Source organism: Juglans microcarpa x Juglans regia, unplaced genomic scaffold, assembly GCF_004785595.1.
Source record: "Juglans microcarpa x Juglans regia isolate MS1-56 unplaced genomic scaffold, Jm3101_v1.0 JmScfU0001, whole genome shotgun sequence".
Taxonomy (NCBI): domain Eukaryota; kingdom Viridiplantae; phylum Streptophyta; class Magnoliopsida; order Fagales; family Juglandaceae; genus Juglans; species Juglans microcarpa x Juglans regia.
In genome coordinates this window covers 659,519-674,948 of record NW_024475745.1, presented here as the reverse complement: position 1 = coordinate 674,948, position 15,430 = coordinate 659,519, and positions in this window count along the sequence as shown.

Here is a 15,430-nt window from a genome sequence, read left to right as displayed (position 1 = left end):
GGTGGAGGTTGTGTAGTAAAACTCTTTTTTATAAGGTGTGGGATGGTAAATAGTGGCGGATGAGAAAAATTTTTCTATAGAAAAAATAAGAAATTTTGGAATAAATCTTGAAATATGGATGATATAATGATATTACTGTTTTATCATAGTCATTCAAAAATAAAATTTAATGATATTATTTTATATTAGCATTAGATATTAAGGTAATCCTCTTTTGGACACTGTAGTTCCTATTTCTAGGCTTGAGCTTTTTACTCCATTTGCCTCAGCTTTGATCAAATAATTTATTCTATTAAATTTCCGTTAATATTCAATTAAAATATTATATCAGTACTAATAATGAGTGTAGGTGTCATTTTGAAAATAAAAAAATAAATATGGAAAAATCACTGTTTCTACACTGTTTACTGTCAACTGTTTCTTTAAGTGGATGTTTTTAAAATTTAAAAATGAAATATAGTGTTTGGATAGGAAAAACTACTTTACGGTATAGATGAGATGAAAATCTTGGCTAACCAAACGTGGCATCCCTATGGAGTGCTTCGGTTCTGGCCTTGGACGATCTAGGTTATGCTCAGGTCGCACAAAGGCATTGTTTGAGATGACCTAAGTTGATGCTTGATTTGGCACCCAAGCATCTTTTGGGTGCAACCACATCATCCAAGTGTCGATCCAAGTATCTGCTTTGGGTAGCCTCAGGATTCAGGCCCTGCCTGGGCAACCCCATTATGGCCTAGATCATCCCAAGGCTCCACCTTGGTCGTCTCAAGTAGCGTTTAAGCTACGTAGGTCTATGCGTAGTCGAGGTTTGTTAATTTTTAGTTGTCTTAACCTGGTTTGGATTCCTAGAAACACAAACCACTCCATCTTGTTTCGTACAGTCAAGGCATCTTTTGTATCCAAACGATTATTCCACCGAGCCAAACTCATCCCACTTCATCTCTATTTTTCTCAATACTATTCATTGAGAAGACAATACATTGTTGACCCATATGGAGACGGGGGCAAGTTGGGAGCTTTGCTACATGCAAAAGATGGAGACGATGGCTTGTTGGGCGCGTGTGGAGGCTTGGGTGTGAGCTTCCAATAGGTGTGTCCGAATTTCCCAAAATGAGATACAATCCGACCATGCCGAATAGTGGCCAAAGATCGAAGGAATTGTTGTTGTCGGAGAAGAACTTTCTCCTACTGAGTTGAAGGAGTTGACGCTGGATTTCAATTTATGCCCCTAGTTCGTGTGGCCTTGCACCACTACAATGCTCGTCACCATCCAAACACAGTTCAGATAGTTCATTCTTTTTTGTTTGTTTTTTGGTTTCACTCTGGAATTTGTGTTCTATAAATGGGTAGTTTTATGTTGAGGTGGGTGAGTGGGGGAGGGAGAGGTGTATTTATAGGGGAAGAGCATAGAGAAGGAAAGGATTGGGGGAAAACTAGAAGTAGTTTTTGAATGGTTGCGTTGAGGTGGGTGAGTGGGGGGAATGGGGTAGTGGCACACTGGAAATTGAACAAGGAGATGACAAGTCACAAAGAGAGAAGCAGAGGAAAGGAAGAGAGAGATAAAAAGAGCGTGAAAACTTACCTAAGACACGTGGCGATGGCACAACACAATGACAACGGCTGGACGACGTGAATAGGCAAATGAAATAAAAGGGAAAGTGTAAAATTATTGGTGAGAACCGTCATTTTATCAAATGCACGTAAAAAATTGAAACCATCTCATCTCATTTTTACATTTAAACACAAACTTTTATAAATCAACTCATTTCATATTAACTAAAATATCTCATTACTATTTACGTATCATTTTATCTCATCTGACTATTCAAATAAGGCTTTAGTAATTGATACTTGTGTGGCAATTTAATGCATTGCTAACGAAATGATTTTTTTTATTAAAGCTAAAAGTATAATGATTTAAAAGTCATAAAATAGAGCATAGGAACTGATCAAAGGACAAACTAATATATTAAACGTACATGTTGTTCATATTTTGAAATACTTAGGTCTAGTTTGGATTCAAGAATCACTTCATCTTATATCATTTTATTATTACAATTTTTTCAAATTTTCACACAAAATATAATAAACAATTCAACTTTTTCAAATATCAAAACAATAATAATATTAAAAAAAATAACTTCCTATCCGAAAGGCCTTGACCTCAAATAACTTTTTCATGATGTTCCTAGCCATCGTTACATAAGGCTGCATGGCAGCCGTGGAGGGTATGCTTGGTCGACAGTCTTATGCTGATCTAGTGGCGGCGATCCCTCAACCTTTACTAGAGATGGTTGTTGCGCCTCGTGCGCCGAAGTGCATGGACGGGGTAGTCTTCTTTCAATTCTCTAAGGAAGAAATCATTCTGTAACGCCCGTCCTTGTAGTGGGTTTTTTATAAAATATTTTGAGAAATGACGATGGGAATTACCGTCCGATTTAAAACTTTTTGCTTCTTCCCAGGGTGCAAGACTCTACGTTTATAAAATAAAAATGTGATTTTACAATAAAAGAGGTTTACAGCGGAAAACATCATTTTTAATAATAAAAAGGTCTCTCTTACATTTAAATGCTCATGCCTAGACTTCTGTGCTCTTCCCTATGGGCTGTGTCCGTCCCGACGCGTGCTTTATTTCCATCCCTGTAGGGGGAGGGACATGGATAGAAACTAAAATGAGTCGAAGACTCGTAAGCATTACTTCATGCAGTTAAAATATAACAACGTAGGTTTTCATTCATGCATTCATCATTTGTACATACTATACATACATGCATACGTGCGTTCGTTTGAAAACGTCACTGGACGGGATTTTCCTTTCTTTTCGTAGAACGTTTCACCCATCAGTGTTTTCATTTCTTAAAGTGCGTTCGTGCATGCATACATACGTACATACATACATTCTTTCTTTTCACTTTCATAGGCCGGTACACACTGTTAAGCCCCGTGTGTTAAGGTTAACGGCCCTTTGACCTGGATTCCGCCCGTGGCCACAGGTTCGGAATCCCTTTTCATAGGGAGTAGCACGGGGTGCACTACCAGTACTACTTACCCGGCATTGCAATCTGCTCATTCATTGGTACCCTTTTATTCATTCATGTGGCCGTTACGTATATTCATACATTTCATACTTTCATTCATTCTTTCATTCATTCATTCATGACAGCTCTCATTCATGCCAGCTATGAAGAGCTGGAGCTTTCATTCAGTTCTTTCTTTCATTTAACATGAGAAAACATTTCTTTTCGTGAGAAAACATCATTTTGTGAGCATGGGCTCGAACGTCCTCTTTCATGAAGTCCCCGAGCATCATCTCGCAGCATTCACAAAAGAATCAGTTCGTACCGTCCATAAAACATAAAGTACGGGCTCAAACTTCGCCTTTCGCGGCATCCAAAAGCATCACCTTGAACGTCGGCCTTCGCGGCGTCCGCGAGCATCACCTTGGGGCGCTCGCGACAGCGTCGATCCATAGGATCTACGAAGGTGTCGGCTCAAGCTCGTCTTTCGTGCATTTACATCAGTTCGTTTTCTTTGAAACTTTATAAATATTTTCACCATTTTAAACGAGTTTGGTTTTAAACAACTTTCCCTGAGGAGACAATTTAGGAATCTATTCCTAATTATTACGCGACATCCTCTTACACTTGGGATAGCTTTCGTGCTGCTCATTTTTTAGTGAGTCAACTACTATGTTCGTGGTCTCTGCTGTGAGCCGTCCACGAAATGTTTTTATTTAGTTTTCCATAGAATCTGACTTTGTGAAGGCTTTATCTCGTGAATCCAATGAAGTTAATGGAGCTCCCTATCGAGTATTCCATTAGACCCCTGATTTTGTTAAAAGCAGAAGTTCTACTCAAGTTCTTGCCCGAAATTCATCTTTGTCTCAATGATTGGTCCTATTGTTACTTGGAATATCAGGGGCATTGGCACTTCGAGGAGCCATTTAAAGAAGCTAATTGACAAGTTTAAACCGAAAATAGTTGCTTTGTTTGAACCGTTTTAGAGTTTAGATCGAGCTCAAGGTTTGATGATTTCTTTGCATATGGATTCTATGGTTGCTAATCATAATGCAGGTGGTAAAATTTAGATTTTCTGGGAGAAGGATATTGCTATTCAGGTTGTTTATGTGGGCATGCAATTCATGATGTTATGTTTTGGTGAAGGATCTTCTCAATTTTTGTGTACTTTTATATATACTAAATGCAATAGGTATGGTCGTCAAGCTTTATGGGATGAAATTAGTCTTCAAGAGTTGGGCATAGAACCTAGACTATTTGTTGGGGACTTCAATATTATTAGATATGATTCTGAAAGAAGGGGAGGAAGACCAAGACCAAGAGCTGCAATGGTCGATTTTAATAACTATACACCAAGAGGGATTGATTGAAATGAAGTCCATGGGTAGCATTTTTACTCGGTGCAATGGACAGGCTGGGTGTGCTAGATCCTGGGCAAAACTATATTGAGCTTTACTAGATGCTTCTTTATTGTCTATGTCCTAATGTGGTGTGCTCAATCTGTCCAATGTGGTCCACCTCTGATCATTCTCCCTTACTCATTGTGTTCATTTCTAATCCATTCTCTTATGGTTTGGCGCTGATGAATGTACGAAAATGCACTCTAAATACCTTATTATTGAACTAAAATGCTAAAATATAAATAAAAATCATAAGAATTAATGTGTATTTTTAAATTGAGTTTCTATTTACTTTAGGATACTTCTAAGCAGATTTTTATGTTTAATTTTAGGGTCTATAAAAGAGTAAGTCAAAACCCAATCAAATTCAAAGGACTTTCAAGTGGGAAAGACGTTGGAACAATTTAAGAACTTTTAATGAGTGTAGGACTCTTTAAATAAGGATAATGATGGGGTTTGAGAGTAATTCAAATCAAGAAAAAAAGTCAGAGACCAAAATGCACTAGGAAACAGACTGGATATACTTCAGTATTTTGATCGTAACTTTCTACTTAAATATCAAATTGATGCGATTCTTGATGCATCAAAAAGCTTTCTTAAAGGGCTACAAATGTGTCGCTGATAAGGATTTCTAAATTTGAACTCATAAAGTGCGTACGTGGATTCCAAGTTAAGTTCTAAAATTTAGGTATTTTTTATGCGGAAATATGACGACATGAGGTTTTCTTTCCATATAAACATATCATTTGCACGAAATTGAGAGTTTTTGGAGAAGGGAGATGGGTCAGTACTGAAGAATGAAGAGATGAAATTAATTTCAATGGCTATCGTTTGCTTTATTTTTCTCTGGAGATTTTTGTTATCCATTATATTTATGGATAACTAAATTCTCAAGTAGGTATAGGGATAAATTTGCACATTAGATGGTATTTTTAATTTATGTATTTGATCTTCAATTACTAAAATTTTTTTATTTTCTCATTCTCAATTCATTGTTGATGTCTTCTTCTCCGAGTAATCATAGAATTTATTTTGTTTATGGATTCAGTCATGCTTTTTCTATTGAATGGATTAGCTCTGTGATTATGTTTGGATCAATTATTTATCTATACTGATTTAATTCTTTACTGCATTATTGCTCCCTGAGTATATTATCGTCGTTGGATTTTCTCAATAGTGATAACAATTTACATATTTTAAAAGTGGTGAATGATTTTTCAAAAGATTACATTTGGTTTAATTTTGGTTTATAAATCTATACTTCCCGATTGAAAATTTTGGGAATTGAGTTCCCAATTGAGTTATTCAATGAATTAAGAATAATTAAAATACTGGATTTGTGCAAGGGATTCTCGATGCATTACTGTTCGTCAAATTTGACTACTTTTTCCGTTAGTCACTTTATTTCACTTTAATTCTTATTTAAAATTAATCTTTGTTTTCCATTAATCATTTAATATTTTTCTTTAGTTTTTTTGTTCCTTCTGTTATTCTTTTAATTTGTCTCTCTGTGGAATCGACACCCCAAATCTGTGCTACAACTACCATGTTATTCTTTAGGTGTAATCAAGCACCATTTGTATTTCAACAGATGTGGGTTGATCACCCAGGTTTCTTAGAATGTATTCGGAAGGTTTGGTCTGAAGTTGTGCTTGGTAGGGGTCTATATAAACTGAGTGCTAAACTTAAGAAGACTAAGGTGGCTCTTAGAGAGTGGAATAAGTTGACAAAACTAATGAAAAGATTGGTAGGCTTGAAATTTAGATTGAATTGCTGGAAAACAGGTTACAAATGGGTTGGGATGAGGAGATAGATAGGGAGCTTTACAGTTCATCGATTTAGTTGGCTTCTTAGAGAATGAGAGAGGATATCTGACTAGCTCAAATGGCCAAATTGAAATGGCAAGTAGATGGGGATCGTAACTCCAAATTTTTTCATGCAGTTTTAGTAAATAAAAGGCGTAAAAGAGTTCTAGAAATGAGGTCCCCCACCGGGATTGTATTTGAGTCCCCTGAACAGATTCACCAAGGTGATGTTGACTTCTTTACTAATTTCCTTCAAGGGGATTCGCCCAGAGAGTCTCCAAATTTGTCTCACTTAATATCGCTAGTAATTTTGGAGGAAGAATGTGGTCGTCTTTGTTCAGTTCCAACTATGGAGGAAATTTTGGATGCAGTGTCCTTTATTTCGCCTAATAGTGTTCCAGGGCCTGATGGTTTTGGCTTAGGTTTTTTTAAGAGCTGTTGGGAGATAATGAAATTTGATGTCTTGGTTGCTATTTCTAAAATTTTCAACTATAAACATCTTCCGAGATTTTTTTCTGCTTCATACCTCTTTGTTTTGATCCCAAAGGTAGATGCCCTAATGGGTTTTGATAAGTTTAAGCCTTTTAGACTCTGTTCGATTTTCGACAAAATATGCTCCAAAATTATTGTTAACCGTTTGCCAGGTTTTCTCCCAAGGATGATCTCGTTGGAACAAAGTGTTTTTATTCCAGGTAGGAGTATCTTTGAGAACATCAGTCCTCACTTAGGAAATGGTAAATTCCATTAATAAAAAGTCTCATAGTGGGAATATTATATTGAAAGTTGACATGGCTAAAGCATATGATCGGCTTGATTATAATTTTTTGCTAGAGGTTCTTCGATGTTTTGGATTCTCTCCTCAATTTTGTGCTCTAATCTGGGTTTGCATATCTACTCTGTGGTATTCAATTATGATGAATGGTACAACAAAAGATTTCTTTCATGGTGGTCGTGGATTGCGACAAGGGGATCCTCTCTCACCTTACCTGTTTATCATTTTACAAGATGTGCTTTCTAGGCTGATCAAGCAGAGTGTGGGGGCTAAACGGTTTGGACAATTTTCACAGGCTAGAGGTACGACTATTATATCTCATTTAATGTATTCTGATGATGTGGTAATCTTCACAAATGGTAGCATGAGATCTATTCAAGAGCTTTTAGTGGTGCTGAATCAATATGAGAGATGGTCAGGACAAAGTATCAATAAAGACAAGATGGCTATGTGTTTTTCTAAACATGTTTCGTTGTCTCGAAAAAGGGAGATAATGCGGAGAACAAGCTTTTCGGAGGGATCTTTCCCCTTCAAATATTTGGGGGTCCCTATTACATTGGGTAGACTCAAGCATATGCATATGGAGGAAATGTTGACTAAAGTGCGCAAGAAAATAAGTGGATGGAGGATGAAACTTCTCTCTTGCGGGTGGTAGACTTATTTTATTACGGCATGTGTTGTTATCTAGTATGACTCTCCATTTATTTGTTGTTTTGCAAGTTCCTCAATCCACCATCAAAGAATTACATCGTTTGATGAGTACCTTTTTTTGGGGGGAGGCAAATGGTAAAGGTAAAAAAAAATGGATATCTTGGCATACCATTTGCATCTTCACCCCCACGTCTACGTGCACCCTTGTAGTAAGTTTTTTCGAGTACTCACTGCGAGGATCGCGCTGAAGTAAGGGAAGAGATCTACTCCTGAGGATAACAAGCTGGCGAATAAGAGGCAACTGGGCAAACAACATGTAAGGGTCCGTCTTTGTGGTGAGGACTTTACAAAATAGTTTTGGTAGACGAGAAAGAAATTACTGAACTTTTTAAAAGTTTTTTCTTTCCTTCCCACGATATAAAAGAATCCATAGTTAGAAATTGAAATATGCTTTATAAATCTAAAAGAGAGTTTTGTAATTAATATACAAAGTCCTATTTACAAAACATGATTTCATAAATTATATAAAATATGCCTAGACATCTGTCACCTCATCTTTTTCCTAGGCCATATCTGTCCTAATGTTTCGTCCTCATTTTGTTTCTGGGGGGCACATACATAAAAACAAAAATAGTCGAATACTCAGTAAGCATTACTTCAAACTATAAAAATGTAGTAACATTGGTTTTATTCATGTATTTATCATTCATTTTCATACTTTACATAAAACATTTTCTTTCTTTGAAAACATTACAATGTGAGATTTTTCTTTAAAAAGGTTTTCATTCCTCGTAAAACATTTCCCACCTTGTACATTCTTCATAAAGAACTAAAACGTTTCATACAGCTAATTACTTTTATCACTTTCCTCGTGCTGGTACACATTATCACGTTCCGTGTGTTGGAGTTGTCTTTTGGACCCAATTCTGCCCATGGCCGCAAGTTGGGAATCCCTCAGTCAGGGGGTAGCACTGGGCACACTATCAATACTACTTACTCGGTATTACAATTTGCCATTCATTTGGTACTATAATTCATTTAGTCATAATTGTTACGTAGTTTCATATATTAAAATATTCATTCATTCCTTTTAGTCCTTTCCTTTTCATTCTTCTCATTAATCAATCTATTTCATTTTATAAAACTTCATTTAATAACATCAAGCATAAAACCTCATCATTCCGTCTCGTGGAACATAAATACAATAAGTACTATATATAACATCCCATTCGCATGCATATAACTATTCTCAAGACGCATAAAAAGGGGCTACCAAAGAAGGTCATTGCATACATATACTTAAACATTAATACATTAGCATAGATCGATAAAGCATCATTTCATTCTAAGAAAACATTTCCTTTTCTTTCATTGCATAAAAGAATATTTATAAAAACATTCATTTCATTCTTTAAGAAAAATCATTTTATTTTCATTTTCATATCATTTATAAAACTTTAAAAGAGTATAAACATAATACTTACCTAATATGAACATAATACTTACCTAGACTTCATGTTATTTTCATTTCATGCAGTCCATTCATATGTGTGTTAGATTACAACCTACATTTAGGGATATAACGGGTCCGATTTGGTCCATTTTGTACATTTTTTAGAATCAAGCCGGTATATACCGATTTTGAAAATTTAAACACCGATACCAGACCGATTTACTATTAAAATCAGAACTTCTCAAGTTTTTTGATTTTGGTTCGGTCCAGTTCGGTTATTCCGGTTTTACAGATTATCTATGTAACTAATAATATAATGTTTACATATAATAAACTATTAGTCTATTTATATTATAGTATAAGTACATTATTTTATAATAATTAACACATACTATTATAATATTGAATTTAACTATAGTTTATACAAATTCTGGACTTTTTATATGAGTATATATGATCAAATGTGTAAAATGTATTTACAAAAAATATATATATTATAATTTATTATGCCAAAAATGTATTTATCCTTGATATATATATATATATATCTCAAAACTAAGTTTATATTAATAACTTAATATTAATGTTTATATTTAATATTAAAATTTTATTTTATATTAATTTTATATTATAAGATTAAAATTTATATGTTATATCAAATGTTAGTAAAAATTATAAAATTAATTTTATGTTATATCACATGTTACATTAATTCATTAATTTTATGTTATAATATTAATAGACTTGAATAATAAGATTAAAAATTTATGTTATATTAATATGCAATTTAACATATAATATATGATATAATATAAAAAATTATAAATATATATACTAGTCCAGTTCGGTTTAAACCGGTCTTCAAAATATGAAAACCGGTACTGCACCAGACCGCTTACAAACCAGACCACAGTTCAGTTCAGCCCGGTTCAACTGGTTTTTCGATTTTTTTCTTACACTCCTACCTACATTCATACACAACCTTATGTCATTTCCTTTTCATTTACATAAGAATATGAGTTAATTACACTTTGCCAATCAAGCTTTCACTCAATTCATAATGTGCCTCCGAAACTAATAGTTGTATCAAAGTAGACCCTCAAACTTTCAAAACTTTCCAATCCCTCATTCCTTCTACCAGCAATGTTAAATTTAACAAAAATTCACTACACGTGCTGCTCATGTGCAAAACATTCACTGTAAAAATGTAATTTTCATTTATTTATTATCATTGAACATATAAAATATAAAATAATATATGCTATCAATTAATAATAAATTATAAATTATTAAATAATTTTTTTATTAATTTATATATGGTTAATGAATATCAAATAATTTTATTACGTACATAGATTATTCATACTTGTTTGCAACTTAGGTATAAAATAATTTTATATATGGTTAATGATTAATGATTTAGTATTAATTGATAGCATATATTATTTTATATTTTATATGGTCAATAATAATCAATTAGATGAAAATTACATTTTTACAGTGAATTTCCATTAGATTTGACGCTGTTGGTAGATCGAAGGGGGGATTGATAAGTTTTGAAAGTTTGAGGATCCACTTTGATGCAATTATTAGTTTCAGAAACACATTGTGAATTGAGTGAAAGTTCGAGGAGGCAAAGTGTAATCAATCCTAAGAATATTAAATTTAGAACTTGCATAATAAAACCACTCCTAACTCTTATTGCATTTTCTTCCACATGGCTTTAACCTCCAATTGGTTCTTTACTTAAATTTCCTCCACTTAGATTAGTCATCATCCAAATAATCTTCTTCAACTATTTATCCGCTTACTTCTTCATGACATTCTTAATTGTACAAACTTATAGCTCTAGGTATTCATAATATCCATTTCATTTCACTTAGACAAGTCATCATTCAATTCTTGAAATATAACTATTTTCATAAATCCCAAGCCTAGGTTGTGAACCTAAAAACCTAACTTCATTTCTAACTAATCAAGTGAGTTCATATGCTTCACTTTAAGATCCAAAGCATCACTCAACAACCTACAACTTAATCTTGCTTCACCATGAAATCTGAACTACAATTACAATACCCTTCCTCCATATATAATCCAATCCAACACCAATTCAAGTTCCATTTATTTATTAAAATCCAAATGCATAACGCAAATTAACCAAACATACCAATACAACCAACCCAAATACACTTAGATATGGCTTCCCAAATTTCACTCCTACACAATACTTTTAAAGTACACAAATCTGTCCAACACCTAAAACCAATCAATTTACACATGCATCCTTTATCACCTAAGATCAACATACAATTCATCCAAAGCATTCACTTGTAAATTACAAGCTTCATCGGTACTCAATACATTTACTATACAAATCTGTCCAATTAAAAACCAAAATTATTATCATGCTTTTCAAACTTCACTACAACTCCATCATTTAATCTTCAAGACACACCATCTCAATCCAAACTCCATACATTCATATACAACATCTCAATACAATTCAATCATGTAGCATAGTCCAAAGTTAAGGATAATTATGCAATTACAAACCATTTACGTACTCAAATATTAAGTATAAGTGAAGTCAAAGATTAAACTTAAAATCTATCAATTGCATACAATAACTTCATGGAAATCCAACTAACACATCCAATATATAAAATCTGTACAATATTTAGAAACCAACAAATTACCATGCTTCACTACTATTGTTCATGCATAATAATACACCCAAAATATTCAAATCTGTAAAATTCTTGGACCTCATTCTCCTGGTATAAATTCCAATCGAAAAACCATTGTATTTAACTAAAATCTAACCAACTCTTCAGCTAAATCAATATATACATATAAATTAAACTCATTATCCATTTAAACTAAATATCCAAAAAATCTAAATAATCACATAGCTTCACAAATCTCAAACCGATATAATCATCAACATATACATGGTTTCAAATCTTCGGTTCAATACTTGACACACTTCAATACTTAGCACCCATTCATTGCACTGCCCTTCACACTCCCATTTACCTAAATTATAAAACCTACTAATCATGTATATTGCCCATGTAATCCAACCCTACATAATTACAATACATAAGGATTAATAAGCTTCATTCATGACTCCACACAACCCAACCTTCACAATTACTACATTCAATTATTAAGCTTCATCCACATAAACAAGCATACTCTATAAAAAATTCTTAATACATACATCACTTCCATATAATTTATCATAACTAGCATATTAATATTCAAAATCTGTCCAATCTTTCAAGAGTATCCTTATACAAATTTTAATGATTTCAATAACATTCATACATCTCCAATTGCTACCATCTTACAACTATACATCATACACTCCACACAAGCATAAAATGCAAGAAAGATCAATTTAAACACAAATATGAAAATTCTATTAAAATCCCTACACCTACACATACTCATACCTGATCCATATATTACTTAACTCAACATATGACAAACTAACACACTCACATCACAAATTACACATTAATCTCCATCACTTCACATGATATACAACCACAACACGGACTGCACAGTAATTCCCATCACTTTACAGAACATACAACTACAACACAATTACACATTTCCCATCACTTCACATAGCATACAACCACATCACAAACCACACCAATTGCAGTCCACAATTCAGAACACAAAGCATATTTCACAATTGACAATATTCCATCACATCACATCATACCACCATATCACAAATTACACACATTTCAGCTTCACAAATACAACAATTCTAAATGTAAAGAGACAAAAATTATACCATAAGTCGAATGGATGTCATGTGGTGGTTCCAGGTTGGTGGCTAGGAGACTCATGATGGCCTGAGGTGTTGTTAGTTTTTCTAGGCTTGGAGGACAGGCTGGTAGAGGCGTACGAAGGGGGTTTTGCGCGACGGTGGAAGTGTCGTGAAGGGTGGAGCGCAGGGCTAAGGATTAAGGACACTTGCTCTATTTTCTGGTTGTTAAAATAGGGGTTGTGAGGTGGCATATGAAAGAGAAGGGTGGCACACTGCTAAGACCTAAAAGAGAAGAACCGTGAGAATGGGAGGAGAAGGTGGCTCACGGCTGATCAGGGGCTGTTTGGGGAGGGTTACAGAGTTCTCCACTAGGTGCAATGGTTGTTGGTCGTAGGTGAAGCAGATGGTGGGGCCTAAAGGCTTGAGGCGTCGGCGCTGGTTCTAGGTAGTAGCGGTGGGGACATGTGGGAAGGAGTGGCTTGTGGCGAAGCTCTGTGGCTAGATAGATCGTGAAGGAGGGGGAAATCTTGAGAGAGTGTAATACCCGAGTCCTACTATATAGGTCCTTACGCCATTTTATTAATTCCTTAAGTTAAATATTTTGAGATAAAGATTTTTATTACTTTTAATTATTTTATTTTAAGATGAGTATACTTTATTTTTAAAATATGATTTATTAAAATAAATAAAGGGTATTATTTTTTTAAACTTTGAAATATTTTCTCTAAGTCCTTTAATTTTATTCATTTAAGAAATGACCAAATTATTCTCTACTATTGGATTGGTAGGTGAAAAGTATCCTTGAGGTGGATAGATCTCCACCCTCCATTTTCCTAGCTTATGGGATAAGTTTTGATCAAATCCATTGACTTTTTCTCACCCTTTGAACCCGTAGGCTTCCAAATAAGCAACAAAATCTTTTTTTCTTCTTTTATTTTCTTGAGCCTGTAAGCTTCCTAAGGAAGCTCTTGAATTCATTTTCTTTTCCTTGCACCCATTGGCTAAGGCAACAAAAGTGATAAGAGAAACAAAGACAAAACTAATCCTAAGGCATTTCTTCTCCTACCGTTGGCCTCTCACTCAAGAAAGAAAGAAACTTCATCTTTCTCTCCAAGAAAGTCATAGCCAATCACCTTCATCCATTTCCTTCCTCTTTTCTTTTCATCTTCAAGAAAGCAAGTTCCTCTCATCTCCTTCAAGCTTATGACTCCATAGCAAGGGAAAAAGAAAAATTATTTTTCTCTCATCCTCTCCAAGCCATACGAGTATACTCTCTCCATACCCATTTTCGGCTTTGCCTTAAAGCTTGGAACTAAAGATTGATTTCATCTTCCAAATGGTGAAATATTGAAGGTAATAGACTTTTAGTTTATTCCCTAGTGTGATTTACATGTGGGTTTCAAGTTTCACAATTTTTCTTATCTATGATGTTTCGGTTTTGGGGTTTAAAACAGTGATATCGTGTTGCTCTTCATCCACACGGCTATACCTTTATATTTCATCTTCCACTTGTGTTTTGAAAGGGACTAAGAGCTCAAGGTAAAAATCCTAATTTGACTCATTTGATTTTAGTGTGATTTTGAAAACTCACTAAGTTATTTTAGCTTATATTTTGGTGTAGTTAAATTCCTATTTGTAAATAAATATGTATGCCATGTTTTTGGCCCAAACCGAATGGTATTATAGTTGTTTTGCTATGTATTTTCCTATATTTCAAAAATGCTATGTAGTTAAAGGTTTTGCTTGGGTTCTATAATTTTATATCTTGTTTTTAAAAGGCATTAAGTGAGTAAAGCATAAGCTTGAATGTTTAAAAGTTAAGTTTGCTTAATGAGTAACTTTGGTATACCTTATGCTACTTTAATTTTAATGGGATGTGTTATCTAAACTATTTAAATATTGATTATGTGAATAGGTTATAACTTAGTTAGTTTAGATATAAGAGATTAATTGTGCATAATATATTATGATATGCGAAGCTGTCCAAGTACCCCTAAGCCCATGTCATGCCACGTCTTGATGTATAAATAGCCCATTTATGTTGCCCCTAGTTTGATTAAATTATTCCTAACCCAAGAGTCCAAAATATTGATAAGCTAACCTTTTCATAATGAGGGACCACAAGTTGATTTAAAGGGCATGTTTCTTAAGCTTGTTTAGCCTACTTGAGATGCCTAAATCTATTTCAAAACCCATTGTTGAGAATTTCTAGATTTTTATCTCCTAATGTCCATAACCTAAAGTGAGCTTGAACCAAAGAAATCTTACTTGAAGCTTATGAATTCTTAACTACTTTCATGTAAGCTTTTAAAATAGCATTTCCATGGACAACAAACATGTCTTAATATTTAAGTTAATTCTCTTGTAAGTCGAGGTGATGAGTAGTCATTTGGGTTGATGTTAAGCATAGAAGGGCGTTAGATTATAATATCATGGCTTTCTCCTATAAATAGAGGGCTAAAGAATATTGTATGAGTATTAACACGCTTATACTATTTATTGAAATAGAACCTATATTGAAGTTGGAAGTATCGAGGAGTATAGA